Here is a 16,828-nt window from a genome sequence, read left to right on the forward strand (position 1 = left end):
AAAGTATAGGACGTAGCGAGCGTAGTTCAATGGTAAAACATCTCCTTGCCAAGGAGAAGATACGGGTTCGATTCCCGCCGCTCGCCAGCTTAATTTAGTAAGGTACTATGATAAAAAATTTAGTCTACTTTTATTAAAGTAATAGGTGTTAGTCTAGTACCGTACCCCTTTACTATCTTAGCCCCCTTTGCACCCCACTCAAAAAAAGAGCACTACAGCGGCGGGAATCGATCTCGGCAACAGGGTTCCCTAAACCGGGGATTCACCGAAACAAACAACCAGCAAACAGCTTTTAAAGGGAAGGGAGATAGACTGTGCCTTTCTTTCATTTATTTTTTCTTTTCTGCAAGGTAGGGGGCCTTGAGAGTTCCTCTTGTGGTAGCAAGTTACTTCGCAACCTGCTCAATTTGGCCTTATAGGGTCGGGAACTAATGAATAAAAAGGGTTGGATACCGCCCAACCACCCAGCCCTCTACCATATCTAGACAAATAGAATAGTCCTTTTATACAGACTGCTAAGTGCGGAGACGGGAATCGAACCCGTGACCTCAAGGTTATGAGCCTCGTGAGCTACCAAACTGCTCTACTCCGCTCTGGAGCGCTGGAAACCGGTGGACGAAAAAGGTTGAATACAGGCCTCTACCATGTCTAGACAAATAGAATAGTTATTTTATACAGAATGGAGCGGGTAGCGGGAATCGAACCCGCATCGTTAGCTTGGAAGGCTAGGGGTTATAGTCGACGTTGGTTGATTATTATTAACGTCTCTAATTCAAAACCGAACATGAAATTTTGATTTCATTCGGCTCCTTTATGGGTATTCTCACCACTTAACATCTAAGTCAGCTTTTTTGTCTGAATGGAACCAAGGCTCTCTGCTTTCTAGATGATCCCTAAAGAGTAGGAGATAGAATTTTGCCTAAATCTATCTAATCTAATTACTTCATTCCCTAATTTCATTTAAGAGATCCTGAGGAAAAGAATTGGGTTTCCATCGAGCTGAAACAATATGCTGATGGTTCTAGTAAACCAAAACTACCGTTTTTTAGCTATTTGGCTTCCATTTCCTTTTTTAACAAAAGAAGATTTAGTTACGATTGGAAATAATGATGGACGGCCTGCGCAATTGCGCGGCTAGCATCAATTTAAAATTATTTTTTTACACATGATTTTACTTAAAATTACCAATCCCATGATTCTAATAATTTTATAGTTTTTAAAAGCCACGTCAGTCGTTAGCCCTTACTCCTTTGTCACCTTTTTATTTGCTTACTTGGTCTATCACTACTTCTATTCATCATCTTTATAACTTTAAAAATTAGGCATTATAGGTTTTAGAGTTCATTATCTTATTGGGTTTCATTTTCATAATTTGTAGAAGTATCGTCGAACATCGCCAATTTACTACTCTACGGCCCATCCACTACCATCTCTCTTTATTATCATTGAGATTTTAAAAATCGAATATAATTATTGTTTGTGTTCTTTTTTACTTTCTATAAGTCTCGCCAAATCGTTAATGGCTTCGCCACTGTACTCCTCTACAGCCTACCCGCTGCCTCCCCTTCTTATTGTCATTAAGATTTTAAAAATCAAACATGATTATCATTGGGGTTTATTTTTACTCTTCATAAGTCCCGTCAACCGTCGTGACCATGTTGCTTAACGGCATGCCCATCGTCAGTCCTCTTAATCGTCATTAGGATTCTATTTGAGGTTTTGTTTATAGTTTTTAGATATCCCATCAACCACCAGCACTCTACTCCTTTACATGCCTATTGCTTCTCCTCTATTTATTGTCATTTGTCATTGTTGTGTTCTAGATGGACTTTTTGTTTATAAAAAATGCATATTTTTCATCTCGATAATTTTTATTCATACAATATATTCCTACTTGAACTCTTATAATTATTTTTCTATTTTTGAAATTTGTTTTATTTGTTATTTCGAACTTTAATTAATCTCCTCATGTGTTCTAGATTGTCTCTTATTTCAATAGTCTTTAATTTTTTTTTACAAACTTTAGTTATTTATAAATTGTATTATAGTTGAGCTCTTATTTTTATTTTTTCTATTTTCTGAATTTATTTTACTTTTTTATTTCGAATTTTAATTAATCTCGTATTGTGTTCTATATAGACTATTCTTTTAATATTTCTTATTTTTATTTACAATTTTAATTGTTACAAAATTGTATTCCTACTTGAACTCTCTTTTTTTATTTTTTTTTCTAATTTTGGATTTCATTTGATTTTTTATTTTGAATTTTAATTAATATCGTATTGGTTTCTTATATGGACTCTTCTTTTAATATTGCTTATTTTTAATTTCGAATTGTAGCTATTTTCAAATTGTATTCCTACGTGAACTCTTCTTTATTTTTTTTCTAATTTTGGGTTTTATTTTATTTTTATTCCGAATTGCAGTTATTTTTAAATTGTATTCCTATTTTGACTTTTTTTTCCTAATTTTGGATTTTATTTAATTTTTATTCTGAATTTTGATTAATCTCGTATTGGGTTCTTATGTAGACTCTTCTTTCTATATTGCTTATTTTAATTCCGAATTTTAGCTATTTTTAAATTGTATTTCTACTTGGACTCTTCTTTTCTTTTTCTCCGATTAATGTAGGAATTTCTAGCCACTACAGCGAATATGGTGGCTTCTTTCAAGGCTGCCCGCGCAATTGCGCGGCTAGCACCTATACAAAATTATATATTTTTATATGATAAGGTTTGAAAGACCAAACCCTATCATTCCTGTGTTTCTAATTTTATAATTTTACACCAGTTGCTACCCGTTACTTCTGTTATCTCATTTTTTATTTGCTTGCTTGAGCTATAATTGTTTTTATTCATTCTCTTTGGAAACTTTTAAAATTGGATCTTATAGTTTTTAGAGTTTATCGTCTCATCGGGCTTCGTTTTTATAATTTATAGAATTCCTGCCAAACGCTGCCATTATACTTCTCTACGGCCCGTCCACTGTCTGTTCTCTTTATTGTCATTGTTATTTTAAAAATCAAACATAATTATCATTTAGGTTCATTTTATTAGTTTCTAGAAGTTTCGTCAAAACGTCAGCGACTTTGTCACTGTACTCTAATACGGCTCGCCCGCTGCCTCCATTCTTTATTCTCATTGAGATTTTAAAATCAAACATGATCATCATTGGGGTTTATTTTTTTTACTTTTCAGAAGCCCAAACCTTTTAAAATTGGACCTTATAGTTTTTATAATTTATTGTCTCGTTGGATTTCATTTTTTATAATCTTTAGAAATCCCATGAAACGTTGTCAGTATACTCCTCTACGACCCGTCCGCCGTCTATTCTTTATTGTCATTGGGATTCTAAAAATCGAACATAACCATTGTTGGAATTCTTTTTTTTACTTTCTACGGTAGCTTTGCCAATGTACTCCCGTACAACCCGCCCGCTGCCTCTTCTTTTTATTGTCATTGAGATTTTAAAAATCAAATATGATTATCATTGAGGCTTTTTTTTTTACTTTCTAGAAGTCCCGCCAACCGCCTTGACCGGTTGCTTCACTACCTACCCGCCATCATTCTATTTCGTGTTTTATTAATAGTTTTTAGATGTCCCATTAACCGCCACCACTCTACTCCTTTATAGGTCTATTACTTAATTAATCACGTCATGTGTTTTAGATGGTCTTTTCTTCCAATAGTCTTTATTTTTATCACCAATTTTAGATATTTATAAATTGTATTCCTAGTTGAAATCTTATTTTTCTTTTTCTAATTTTAGAGTTTATTTTATTTTTTATTTCGAATTTTAACTAATAATGTACTGTGTTCTTTTAATATTTTATTTTTTATTTTCAATTTTAGTCGTTTTAAAATTGTATTCCTACTTGAACTCTCTTTTTAATTTGTCTAATTTTGGATTTTATTTTATTTTTCATTCCGAATCTTAATTAATCTCGTATTGGGTTCTTATATTTACTCTTATTTCAATATTGCTTATATTCAATTCCGAATTTCAGTTAATTTTAAATCGTACTCCTTGCTGAACTCTTCTATTATTTTTTTTCTAATTTCGATTTTTTATTTTTTTTATTTTGAATTTTAATTAATCTCGTATTGGATTTTTATATGTACTCTTCTTCCAATATTTCTTAATTTTAATTCCGAATTTCAGTTGTTTTTAAATTGTATTCCTACTCGAAGTCCTCTTTTTTCTTTTTCTAATTTCGAAATTTATTTTATTTTCATTCCGAATTTTAATTAATCACATATTGGGTTCCTATATGGACTCCTCTTCCAATATTGCATATTTTTAATTCCGAATTTCAGCTATTTTTTTTATTATATTTGTTATTTTTAAATTGTATTCCTACTCGAAGTCCTCTTTTTTCTTTTTCTAATTTCAAATTTTATTTTATTTTTATTTCGAATTTTAATTAATCACGTATTGGGTTCCTATATGGACTCCTCTTTCAATATTGCATATTTTTAATTCCGAATTTCAGCTTTTTTTTTATTGTATTTCTATTTGGACTCTTCTTTTCTTTTTCTCCGATTAATGTGGGAATTTCTAGCCTCCACAGCGAACGTGGTGCCTCCTTTCAAGGCTGTTTTAATAATATAATAGATAGATAGATAGATAGATAGATAACCTTTTTCTTCTTTTTCGTACCACTGATTCGGTGTGAAAAGTTGGCCGACTTATTTTATGTAGATAATAGAGTGATTTTGCAGTATCATTCGCATATGTAAGTGAATATTCAATTGGTTAAATCAAAATACTCTTATTATTTGTTATATATATTGTAGAGGTAACCTCACCCAACTAAATGAAGAGGTAAACAACACTCACATCCATGCAACCAACCAAACAAAATCCCTTTCAAACCGTATCTCTCATACAAGTAACCAAACAAAATCTCATACTAGCCTGGCTAGACCAATGCAACCAACCAAACAACTGCATATGTATACTCTTAGCCAGATCAAACTCAGCCTGGATGCGAGAAATGAGCCAGGCTAGGGGAATATGGGCAACCAAACACACACTAAAGAGATGCACTTCACTTCAGAAAGGATATATGATTGGTTGCAAGCTGACCAGTTCAGGCAACAACGACAACAAATTGAACATAAGAAAAAAACGACAAGAAATCGATCTTTGGAATTAAAATTCTTCTATCTGCAGAAATTGGAACTTCAAATTTACAAAAAAAAAAAGAAAAAGAAATTCTACTACTATTACGTGACTCTCCATTTCCAACCTAAAAGTCTCAGAAACCCTCCACCTATGGTGTCACACTTACTTTTAGTTCGAATCAGACATTCTGTTAATAACATCAAGCTTTTAAAATAAAATCTCAAATATTTAAATAAAATTGGTTGCAGCCAAACGATGCTTTTTTTCAGCACAACTATATACATTTTTTGGAGGGGCTCATAAAAAGTAGGATGTGCTCCCTTCAAAAAAAAAAGTAGGATGTTTGGACACATGCATGGAGCATTAAATGTGGATGAAAAAAAGTTAGTTGCACAGTTTGCATATAAATTGCGAGACGAATCTTTTAAGCCTAATTACGCCATGATTTGACAATGTGGTGCTACAATAAACATTTGCTAATGATGGATTAATTAGGCTTAAATAGATTCGTCTCGCGGTTTACACACGAAATCTGTAATTTGTTTTGTTATTAGTCTACGTTTAATACTTCAAATGTCAGTGGTGGACGCAAGATTTTGAAGATGGGGGTACAAAGTTATCAAATCGTTGTTCCATAAAGAAACTAAAGCTTAGTAGTAGGAAAAGTAATGAGCAAGTTTTTCTTGCTACAACAAATAAAAATAGAAACATTTTAAAATAGCTAAAGATTTGCGCGTTCGTGAAAAGAATAGCTAAAGAAAAATTAAATCTTGGAGAAGAGATACTATGTTTTCATCCCAAACACTCCATAGAGATTTTTGCACTACCATCTAACTCTTTTTGACTCCTCTACCATATAAATTCAGATATGCACATTAATCAAATTTCCTAAAAGCAACCATCAATTGAATCAAACATGAACTACAGGAAGAATAGTTGGGAGCCTAAAAAAATATATGATACGAACACATTCAATCCATTGAGCCATGAGGTTGCTTCTCCAGTGCAGCGGCTTGTCGATCAGCTGCTTGTTCTTGGCTTCTCTCCGTGACCACGAGCAGCGCCTGCACACGGCTGCCATTGGTTGGTTGTTCCAAACCATAGGAAGGCATACGATATCTCGGTATTCTGGTTGTAAGCCCCATATACAAACCAGAGATTCAAGGTCATGAGACGAGATCGATGAGCTTGAGGAGCTTGTGTTGGTCTGCCTGAGCCGTTTTCTGTGAGTTGTATTGTAATTTTAGGCTAGAGAATAGCTGTTTTGCCCCAACTAATGATATATATACAGGTAATATACCTATTAATCCAAAGATTATTTGTCAAATTTTTTGGGGGTACAGCTGTACCCTCATGTCCCACACTAGGTTCGCCCCTGTCAAATGTGTGTCCGTGTACATTAAAAATTTTTTTTTGCCAAAACAACTAAACACGGCCAATTGGTTGCAAGCTACAGCTGACAGTCCAATCACCATGACGACACGAAATCTATTGATTTTCGAGGCTTCATGTCATTTTCCTTGTCGGTTGGATACATTACTTGGCCAACCTAGGGGATAACTAAATGTGATAACCTCTTGTCTCTTTTATATGTCGTTTTCATATGTCGTTGTTCTTTAATTTGAAATCATCAGTGAAACCGTTAACTTGGATATTTGTACATCCTCGAGCCAAAAAAAGTTCTTTTTTTTCCAAAGAAAAGTGTATGTAGTCAACCTATTTGGCCTTAGTTATTTTTAAGAATTTTTTTTATAAAAATAATATACAAAGTGTTTCGTTACAAATACTTTCATACAAGTTATAAGACTTATTTATATATAAACGGAAAAGGGAATTTGTTGGTCAAAATTGTTTTCTGTTTATTTCGTGAAAATCCTTTCCTGACCAACAAATGGAGCAATTTTTTTGAAGCTCATGTGACGCCGCTCATCTGCACGCTTTGGTTCGTTTCAAGCTCACGTGGCACGTGTTGACTGAGTCCAAGTGCAAATATAGGCTCAAGAAAGGGCCTTTCTGTAATTGTGTTTGTAATCTTGGACTCTTGGTCCTCTTTCATGACCTGTTTAGCTTTTGCATATTGGGATTGTGAAACCGACCTGTTGTATGATCATGATGGTGACTTCAGTTTTGCAATGTCATTCCTGGTCGAACACCCTGAAAGAAGCTGTAAAATAAAAAACCTGTATGTCGTTGTTGCTGTTACCACATGAAAGCAAAAGGAATCATCGTTAGTTGTTTACTAGTGTGTTTCTTATTCAAGGAATGATATGGAAGTTGGCTACTCCGCAATTTGTGCACGTTGATACTCCAAGATTTCTTGAAATGGTAAATTCCTAGCAAATTCATTTACAGTTTTGCAATTCATGTTCACGTTCTGGATTGAAAGCTGGCATTGGTAGAGAGACTTGAGACATCACATATGTTTTCACTCAGCAATTGGACAAAAAAAAAGGTCAGGTGAAGTTGCGAAAAGCACCACCTGCTTGATGGTCAAACATCAATCACCACCTCAACTCCAAAAGCTAAAACTGTCTCACCAAATTCATATGGTCCTCATCTTGCACCTACGGATCTCCTTCACCACCAATGACCATCATTTGCCCAAAAACGTCCAAAGAAAAACATTCATATTAGTGCAAACCAAGAGAATAACCAAGTGCTGTCAGCATCCAATTAAGTACTCAGTACTGTTCTCAGCTACCACAAAGTACTGCGAGAGAACAAGGCACTCTGCGGTTCATCTCTTTTTTCAACAAGAACCACACCAAAAAATATATCAAATAAATGAACCAGATAAAATCATGTTAATCTTGTACCATAAGCCAGGCCCAACGAAAGTTAGGACTCTTTGGCATGGCTCCAACCTCTAGCTCCCTTCTTAGCTTGACCATTGGAGTTGGAAATGCATTTTCTGAAGTTTTTTTTTTTTGGAAGAAGGCAAAAGCTTTGAGGTAAAGATTTTTTTTTTTTTGAAGTTTGCACCATAAAGTGGCCCTTAAAAACCAGAACAAATAAGCATTATATGGTTAACCTTGACTTGCGAACTCTGCCACAAGGACAACAAACGATTCTCTTGATGTATTACGACTCTATCGCATCTGAATCCTCCTGCAATAACGCATTCAAAAGAAACAAATGAACAATCTGCATGAAAAAAAAGTGCCCCAAAATTCAACCATCCTTGCATGTCCATTGGTTTCAGTCTTAATTGATGTGAAAATGAAAGATTCTCCTTTGCTTTCAGGTTATCCAAATCTCTAAGCATTTGGTTGGGCATGTGTATTAGGCACAGCCCCTTTGGATGAACAGATAAATGAATTGAAAGTTCCAAAAAGGGATTGGCTTTATCCCTCTGCCTATTGAAAATTCTAAAGTAGAATGTTTCACCTTAAATTTAAATAATTTACCCATGTTTTGAATTATGAACCTAGAACCCTTTCTCTACCTTATAGCAGGAGTATCATGCTAACTGCATCCCTCAAGTAGAACATCCAAAGAGTGCCAAAGGTCAGCAAAAAGGGGCAGATACAGTTGATGCGCACTGCTCTCTGTAAGAGGCAGTAAAAAAGCACTGGTACATAAGGCATAACTCCAGGTCACGTCAATGATAAACTAGCTACTCTTAGAGATACCATGTACTTCCGTCAAAAAAAGAGATACCATGTACTTCCTCCGTTCCAAAAAAAATCAATTTAGAAAGAGATATGATCTTTCATAGGACAATGTAAAAACACTGAGGTTACCAACGAGGGGTCATAGGCAGTTAGGCACAACTTTGACCATCTACCGTCGCATGGTGTATTCATGGTGTATTCGGTACATCCAGGATCAAGGATGTAAAAGTTTTGAAATTCAAAAATATTGTCTTGGCCATTTAGTCCTATCAGCCAATCAAAATAAATATTATGTCATGGAGCCTTTTCAGTTTCTAACATTGGTTTTCTACAATATAATTCAATCAATAATCAAAGCATACCTCTGATGGTGGAACCCTTTTGGATCTCAATATTGGCACTCCCACCGTTCCATCAAACTTCTTCAAAATAAAGGTTGCAAAACGGACACAATGAAGATTTTGTACTTCTTTCATTTTTGGGGAGAGAACTTTAGATGTTATGTAGATTGTAGAACAGACCTTGATATATGCAGTTTCCCCCCCATGAAGTTTAGTATCTGTCTTGCATGTATTAATTGTTCCACCTGTCATAGAAATGCAAAGAGGTCTTATTTCATATAAAAAAATCTCAGTATGGAAGCAACCACCCAGAGAGTGTTGCAACTTTCTCCTGACCTACATATCAGAGATAAGGTGTAATCATATTTATGGGCGCGTACTAACAGATGAAATATGAGGCCTAAATAAGGCCGGAGTACATAACAATTATGAAGCATAAATAATTTTTCAAGCTCTGTTTTAGTTGATGCTCCCTCCTAAATGTTAACCTTGTACATTCAAGAAGATTGAAATGATCAAATATTGTCCCTTCCAAACCAGGATCACATTTTGGAGAGTTTGCATCAAATTCTTTAGCCTACTGCCTGCTAAACTCCTTTTTGCCGGGATGGCTGTCCTAGGAGAGACCATCCAATGGTATTAAGATTGCCTAGTGCTAAACTCCTCAATTTAACCTAGACTAATTCTGTTTGCTTGGGAAGATTTTATCCCAACCAGGATTAATTAATTCTTCCGATACAGCCATCGATGGCGCTGGATCTGGATCTTGTTTGCTCCTCAAGACCTCAACCCTGTGTTGCACATAACACTTGCTGCTGGTAGAACAGCAAGAACAGAAGCATATCCACCTTGCGGAAAGAAATCAGAGGACAGAGGAGGAGACTGGAGAAGCTGACCTGGAACCCTTGGCGGCGGCGGCGGCGGCGCCCGCCATGATGCCCTCGCCGCCGGCGTCCTCCACCGTCTCGGGTTGGGCGGCGCTCTCTCCTCCCACCCCCACGTCGCCCCGATCCTTCCTCCGCCGCCGCTGCTGCATCTTCCATCTGCTTGACAACCATAGAGACATATCGTCAAACAGATGAGAGATAGATAGATAGATAGCTCAGTCTGAATCAGCTATCCCGTAGTACTCCAATAAACAATTGGTGCCATATACTAATATACAAATTAATCAACCAAGAACCAGTCAATGATAATTGATAAACAAATGCGAAATTGTGTGGCATGCAGATCGATCGAATGGACAGCAACGACGAGGGGTGTGGGGTGAGATTCCATTCCACCCAACTCAACACACACCACCACCACCTGCTGTGCTCGACCTCGACTCGATCGAGTTCGAGAACCCCAACCCCAACTACTCCCATTCCTGCCTCCCTTGCGCAAAAGCCCTAACCCTGCTCAACACGGCTCTTGTTGGTGGGCCCCACCCAGGGGAGGTTTTAAACTAAACAAAAAAAAACTTGAGCCAATCAGCATCCTTCTCGCCCTTCGCCAGTAGGACAGGCAAAAAGCAGCTGCAGCATGTTTGGGATGCCACGTCAGCAATTCTAGCTACGACTACGAAATCCTCCAGCAAGAAGAAGAACGCACCATTTCATTTCCTGAGGCTTCTTTATCTCCAAACTCTCCAAAGGCCCGGGCTCACAACAACATCACCGCTACAGTGTACAGGATCGGAGCGCCGCCGTATCGAGTCGAGATCCATGGAGACCTATCAGCCAGGGCGCCGCCTCGCCGCCGACCACCACCGTCGCGGCATCCTCGCTGCAGGTAGTACAAGCTGCTACCCCTACGCCGCTAATCCCTACCGCATGGCGCCGGCGGCGAGCTTGTTGCGCCACGTCGGTGCGGGCGGCGGCGCGATGAACACGGCGTTCACCGAGACGACAACCAACGGCGGCGGCGACGCCTCCTATAGCATCGGGCCAAGCTTGAGCTTGCGCCAGCACCACACCGGTGTGGGCGGCGCCGGCGACCGGACCACGGTGTTCGCCGGCGGCGACGCGCTCGCCGCGAACTACCCCTACAGCTACGCGACACCGGTTCCTTACTCCGCTCAAGGCTGGCACCGCATCGGTGCGGGGGGCGGCCAGAACACGGCGCTCCCCAACTTCGACCACACCTTCGGCGTGCTCGCCCCTTACTTTGCTGCGGCGGATCTCCATCACATCGGTGGAGGTGGCGACCACAACACGGTGTTCTTCCCCAACATCGACGACCTCGCCATGAACGCTTTCAGCCTCGCCGCACCAAACCATTACTCTGCTGCGGAATTCTACTACAACGGTGCAAGCGGTGAGCAGAACATTCAGGAATTCTACTACAATGGTGTGAGTGGTGTACAGAACATGGTGCCCTCCAATGTGGGCACCCTCACCGCGAACACTTTCAGCTTCACCACACCGGGCCATTACTCTGCTACGGAATTCTACTACAACGGTGCAAGCGGTGAGCAGAACATTCAGGAATTCTACTACAATGGTGTGAGTGGTGTACAGAACATGGTGCCCTCCAATGTGGGCACCCTCACCGCGAACACTTTCAGCTTCACCACACCGGGCCATTACTCTGCTACGGAATTCTACTACAACGGTGCAAGCGGTGAGCAGAACATTCAGGAATTCTACTACAACGGTGCGAGTGGTGTACAGAACATGGTGCCCTCCAATGTGGGCACCCTCACCGCGAACACTTTCAGCTTCACCACACCGGGCCATTACTCTGCTACGGAATTCTACTACAACGGTGCAAGCGGTGAGCAGAACATTCAGGAATTCTACTACAACGGTGCGAGTGGTGTACAGAACATGGTGCCCTCCAATGTGGGCACCCTCACCGCGAACACTTTCAGCTTCACCACACCGGGCCATTACTCTGCTACGGAATTCTACTACAACGGTGCAAGCGGTGAGCAGAACATTCAGGAATTCTACTACAACGGTGCGAGTGGTGTGCAGAACATGGTGCCCTCCAATGTGGGCACCCTCACCACGAACACTTTCAGCTTCACCACACCGAGCCATTACTCTGCTACGGAATTCTACTACAATGGTGCAGGCGATGAGCAGAACATCGAGAAATTCTACTACAACAGTGTAGGCGGTGAGCAGAAAACGGTGTCCCCCAACATGGGCACCCTCACCACGAATGCTTTCAGCTTCGCCACACCAGCCCATTACCTTGCTACGGAATTCTACTACAACGGTGTAGGCGGTGAGCAGAACATCGAGGAATTCTACTACAATGGTGTAGGCGGTGAGCAGAACATCGAGGAATTCTACTACAATGGTGCAAGTGGTGAGCAGAATATGGCGTTCCCCACCACGGACACCCATGCAGTGAACATTTTCAGCTTCGCCACACCGGCCCATTACTCTGTCGAGGAATTCCACCAAATCAGTGCAGGCGGCGAGCAGAACATGGTGTCCCCCAACACGGACAACCTCGCCATGAATGCTTTCAGCTTCGCCGCCCCGTTCAATCACTCTGCTGCGGAATTCCTCCACCACATCGGTGCAAGCGGCGAGCGGAACACGGTGTGCCCCAACAACGACACCCCCCTCACCGCGAATGCTTTCAGCTTCGTCGCGCCAGTCCATTACTCCGATGCCAATGCAGACCTCCTTCTCCATGTGGTGGATGCCGGCGGTGAGCAAGACACGGTGGCCGCCAATGTCGACGTGCTCGGCATCCCACCAGCACCACCATCTCCAGAACCGGCAAGCATCACCAATGCCACCGTGAAGAGCGTGTGGCGGGAGAACTACATGGAGCAGTTCAAGCTCGTGGTCGACGCGCTCAACCAACCTCGTCGCCACCTCTACATCGCCGTCGACATGGAGTTCGCCGCCGACGCCGCCACCAACATCCGCCGAAGGCCGGTAACCTCCACCGGTTGCTATCATCACCTGCGCGAGTTTGTGAATCGAGGCGACATAGTCCAAATGGGGCTCACATTCGTGTTCGTCGGTGACGGCGAACAATCCTCCTCCTCCTCCTCGCCGCTGCCGATAACACTAGAGATCAACTTCAAAATCAACATCAAGGCGCGCAAGTACAACAAGAAGTCGATCGCGTTCCTGTCCCGTCAAGGCCATGATCTGAGGGAGCACCGGAGGAGGGGCGTCTCGCCGCGTCGCGTCTACGAGGGGCTCCTGCGCCACCTCCCCTTCGGCGATGGCCGCTCCGTCACCTGGCTAGCTTACCACGGCGACTACGACCTGGGTTTCCTCCTCCGCCTGCTGCAACGCGGAGGCCGCCGCCGCGGAGGCGGCGATCTCCCGTGTCGGCTAGCCACGTTTCTGCGCCGGCTACGGGAGAATTTCCCGGCGTTCTACGACGTCCGCGTGATCAGGCAGCTGTTGGAGGATCATGGCTTCAGCGGGAAGCTCACCGGGCTCGCCGAGCACCTTGGAATCCGGCGTACCGGCGGCGCCGCGCACCATGCCGGCCCCGACGCGCTGCTGACATTGTCGTGTTTCTTCAAGATCTTCAGATCCCTCTCAGGACAGCAGCTGCATCAGCTGGATGCTCGGCGAGGGTTACTCGCTGGGTTAGAGGAGTGGAACATGGCGATCAAATGTGCTCGCCACATTGACGATCGCACTAGAAACATCAAGGTGATCGAGGTGGTGGCAGAAAACCTCGGCGAAGAGGCGCGACGAATCGGAGAGCTGGTGGACAGCAACTTCAGCATCATTGGAGTAGAGGTAAATCAGGTAGTAATCCATCCTCGATTGGACAGGAAGGCTTATGAAATGGTCATCGCGTTCATGAACCCTGAAGGAATGTTGGCTTACGGGCGTGCCTGGAAATTCTGCATCAGTCGTTTCACGTCAGACAATGGCAATGTACTGAATCTGAAACAGCTTGCTGAACTTGTGCAATCTTGTGGAGCAACCGATAACCCTGATGTATCCTGGGTGACATTCCACGGATCGGATGTGATCTGCAGACTGATCAGGTCAGCCAATGGTGGTGTTATTCCTTCATCGATCAGCGGAGAGAGTTTCCTCCCTAGCTTGTATGATGTCGCATTGATCGTTCGTCGATTCCTTGGCATTGGCACACTCCCTACAACCGAGCGCAATGGAGGTATTTTTGATGTTGCTCGAGCGCTGGAACTGAAGGCCAACGAGGCCGACAAGGAGGCAGAGAGGGTTCTTCTTACTCTGAGATGCTTCATGAGATTGGCAGAAATGGAGTCGGCTGTCCAATGGTAGCTTGTGGCGAGCTGCTGCATGCTGGAGCGTTCAGTGTGCAGTGGTACCAAATCTTTGCTTTTTCTTCTTCTCAGACTCATACGTGTGAACTTCATACATATATATGTTGTAACAGTGTGATTTTGTAGCTTTAATTTGTGCTTATATGACTTTCCTTACAACTTGTACAAATTCCTAGCTTGGAATATAATAATAAGGGTGTACATACGTGAATTGCTCTGGGTTTGTATGCTGGTGAAAAAGTAGAGATTAATTGGATGTTGATGGTGGATGGAAACGAAATGCATCATGTTGCTCTTCCGTTTGGCTGGAACATGTTGGCATCTGGCATCTGCTGTTCGATCTCTTCGTAGCTTACAGCCCTTACCTTTTTTTCTTTTCAATGGAGAATTGCTGCTGGAGCTGCCCAGCAAATCGCTCGACGGTGGAAGATGCATGATCGTTCAGTGTGGTACCGAATCATTTCTGTCTGTCAATGTTGTCAGTGTGGTTTTTTAGCTGTTGTTGTGATACAAAAAGGAATTCTCCTTAAGACTCATTCGAGTGAACCTCATATGTTGTAACAGTGTAATTTTGTTGCGTTTGTGCTCATATATGCGACTTTTTTTTCTTCTTCTTTGAAGACTCATACAATTTTTTAGCTTTAAATAGAACTAGCATAGTGGCCCGCGCAGATTGCGTCGCTAGTGTCATTATATTTTCTCTTATATAATAGCATATATGTTTTCTCATTATATTATTCAAATATATTAAAATAACATCATAATTTTAAATTTTGCAATAACTTTATGAAACTACAAATGTGTAATATTCATATTGTATTTTATATACGTGTTAGTTATTAATTATTTTTAATATCAAATTCTAGTTATTTGTAAATTATATATATTCCTATATGGACTCTAGACTCGTCTTTTAATATTTCTTTTTTTTTAATTCCGAATTTTCTGTAAATTGTATTTCTATATAGTCTCTAGGCTCTTCTTACAATATTATTTATTTTTATTTCTGAATTTTTATTATTTATAATTGTATTTCTATGTGGACTCTAAACTCATCTTTCAATATTTTTTAATTTTTAATTTCGAATTTTAGTTACTTCTAAATTGTATTCATATATTGACTTTAAACTCTTCTTCCCATGTTTTTCTTAATTTCGAATTTTAGTTATTTGTAAATTGTATTTTTATACGGACTCAAAACTCTCATTTTAATTTTATTATGTTTATTCCGAATTTTAGTTAGTTTTAAATTCCTATATGGACTCTATATTCTACTCCTAATATTCCTTATTTTTTAATTCCGAATTTCTAATTTTTTTTCTTAATTGTATTTCTATATGGACTCTCTACTCTACTTCTAATATTCCTTATTTTTAATTCCGAGTTTCTATTATTTCCTAATTGTATTTCTATATGAACTCTATACTCTACTTCTAATATTCCTTATTTTTAATTCCGAATTTCAGTTATTTCCTAATTGTATTTCTATATGGACTCTAGCCTCCTCTTCTAATATTCCTTATTTTTTAATTTTGAATTTCAGCTATTTCTAATTTGTATTTCTATATGGACTCTAGTCTCCTCTTCTAATATTCCTTATTTTTTAATTCCGAATTTCAGCTATGTCTAAATTATATTTCTATATGGACTCTGCCTTTTCTTTTTCTCCGATTAATGTGAGAACTTCTAGGCCATGAGAACGAACGTGGATACTCCTTTTTCTATTCCTTTAATAATATAATAGATTTAAATGAGTGTTTGTTTGTGAATTGCATGTTGAATAGCTTCATATTGATTGTGAAAGGGTAAGAGACCTAATATGTAAGTGGAGAAGCTTCTTACCTCATTTACTAGCTTTTAAAGTAGGAAATGCCTTGGTTATGATCCAACAATGTACTTGTTTGTATTGTATGTATGCGCAGATGAATGAGGCGAACGAACTGCATCAGTTTGTAGATGACATTATGAATAATCAACTGCGAGGTGAATGATGTTTGGACCTTGTGGTCCGCTCTGATTACAAGTGAGCAGAAATGCTAGTCGCTAATATGTTGTTAGCAAGCACAATCTGATGCAATCTGTAACAAAACACATCAGTTGTTTTCTTCGACATCTGTCTGAAACAGCGGTCATAACACGATCACAGAGACAGATTCGTAGCAGTGCAAGTTTTCGCGCCAATTAGATGAGATAAACCATATGCCTCTTGTCTCTTTCAAGTGCGCTTGTTATTGACCTCAAATCATCCTGGATTTTTCACATTTTGGTCCTTTTAAAAAGCTTATTTCGCAAATAGACCCCTGAAAAAACTTATCCCAGAAATGGTTCTTTTTGGGTGCCAGAGTGGCTGGCGCCGTCATCCAACGGGACGGCGCCAGCGTCCTCCTGCCACCGTGGCGCACGCGAACCGACGTGGCAGGAGGAGGGCGCCAGCATGGCTGGCGCCACCCCAGGGAGGAGGGCGCCAGCATGGCTGGCGCCGCCGCCTCCATTCCTGTTTCTCTCTATGGAGTTGCAAC

The 16,828-nt window shown here is 40.4% G+C and overlaps 1 long non-coding RNA gene and 2 other non-coding genes across 4 annotated transcripts; 1 reads left to right on the forward strand and 2 right to left on the reverse strand.

Annotated features, from left to right (window-relative positions):
• The first annotated feature begins 15 nt into the window (after nucleotides 1-15).
• On the forward strand, nucleotides 16-86 carry TRNAG-GCC (transfer RNA glycine (anticodon GCC)). Its single transcript has one exon. It is a non-coding gene; the product is annotated as a tRNA-Gly (tRNA).
• Nucleotides 87-519: 433 nt separating this feature from the next.
• On the reverse strand, nucleotides 520-593 carry TRNAM-CAU (transfer RNA methionine (anticodon CAU)). Its single transcript has one exon. It is a non-coding gene; the product is annotated as a tRNA-Met (tRNA).
• A 6,725-nt stretch (nucleotides 594-7,318) lies between these two features.
• Nucleotides 7,319-10,439, reverse strand: LOC127753063 (uncharacterized). Of its 2 annotated transcripts, none has more exons than XR_008012464.1 (4): nucleotides 9,979-10,439; nucleotides 9,263-9,327; nucleotides 9,104-9,163; nucleotides 7,319-8,235 (listed from the first exon to the last, which is right to left on the reverse strand). It is a non-coding gene; the product is annotated as an uncharacterized LOC127753063 (long non-coding RNA). The 2 variants fall into 2 exon arrangements; XR_008012463.1 differs by having other exon boundaries at nucleotides 9,104-9,160; nucleotides 9,979-10,437.
• Nucleotides 10,440-16,828: the final 6,389 nt, after the last annotated feature.

Source organism: Oryza glaberrima, chromosome 10 (assembly GCF_000147395.1).
Source record: "Oryza glaberrima chromosome 10, OglaRS2, whole genome shotgun sequence".
Lineage (NCBI taxonomy): Eukaryota > Viridiplantae > Streptophyta > Magnoliopsida > Poales > Poaceae > Oryza > Oryza glaberrima.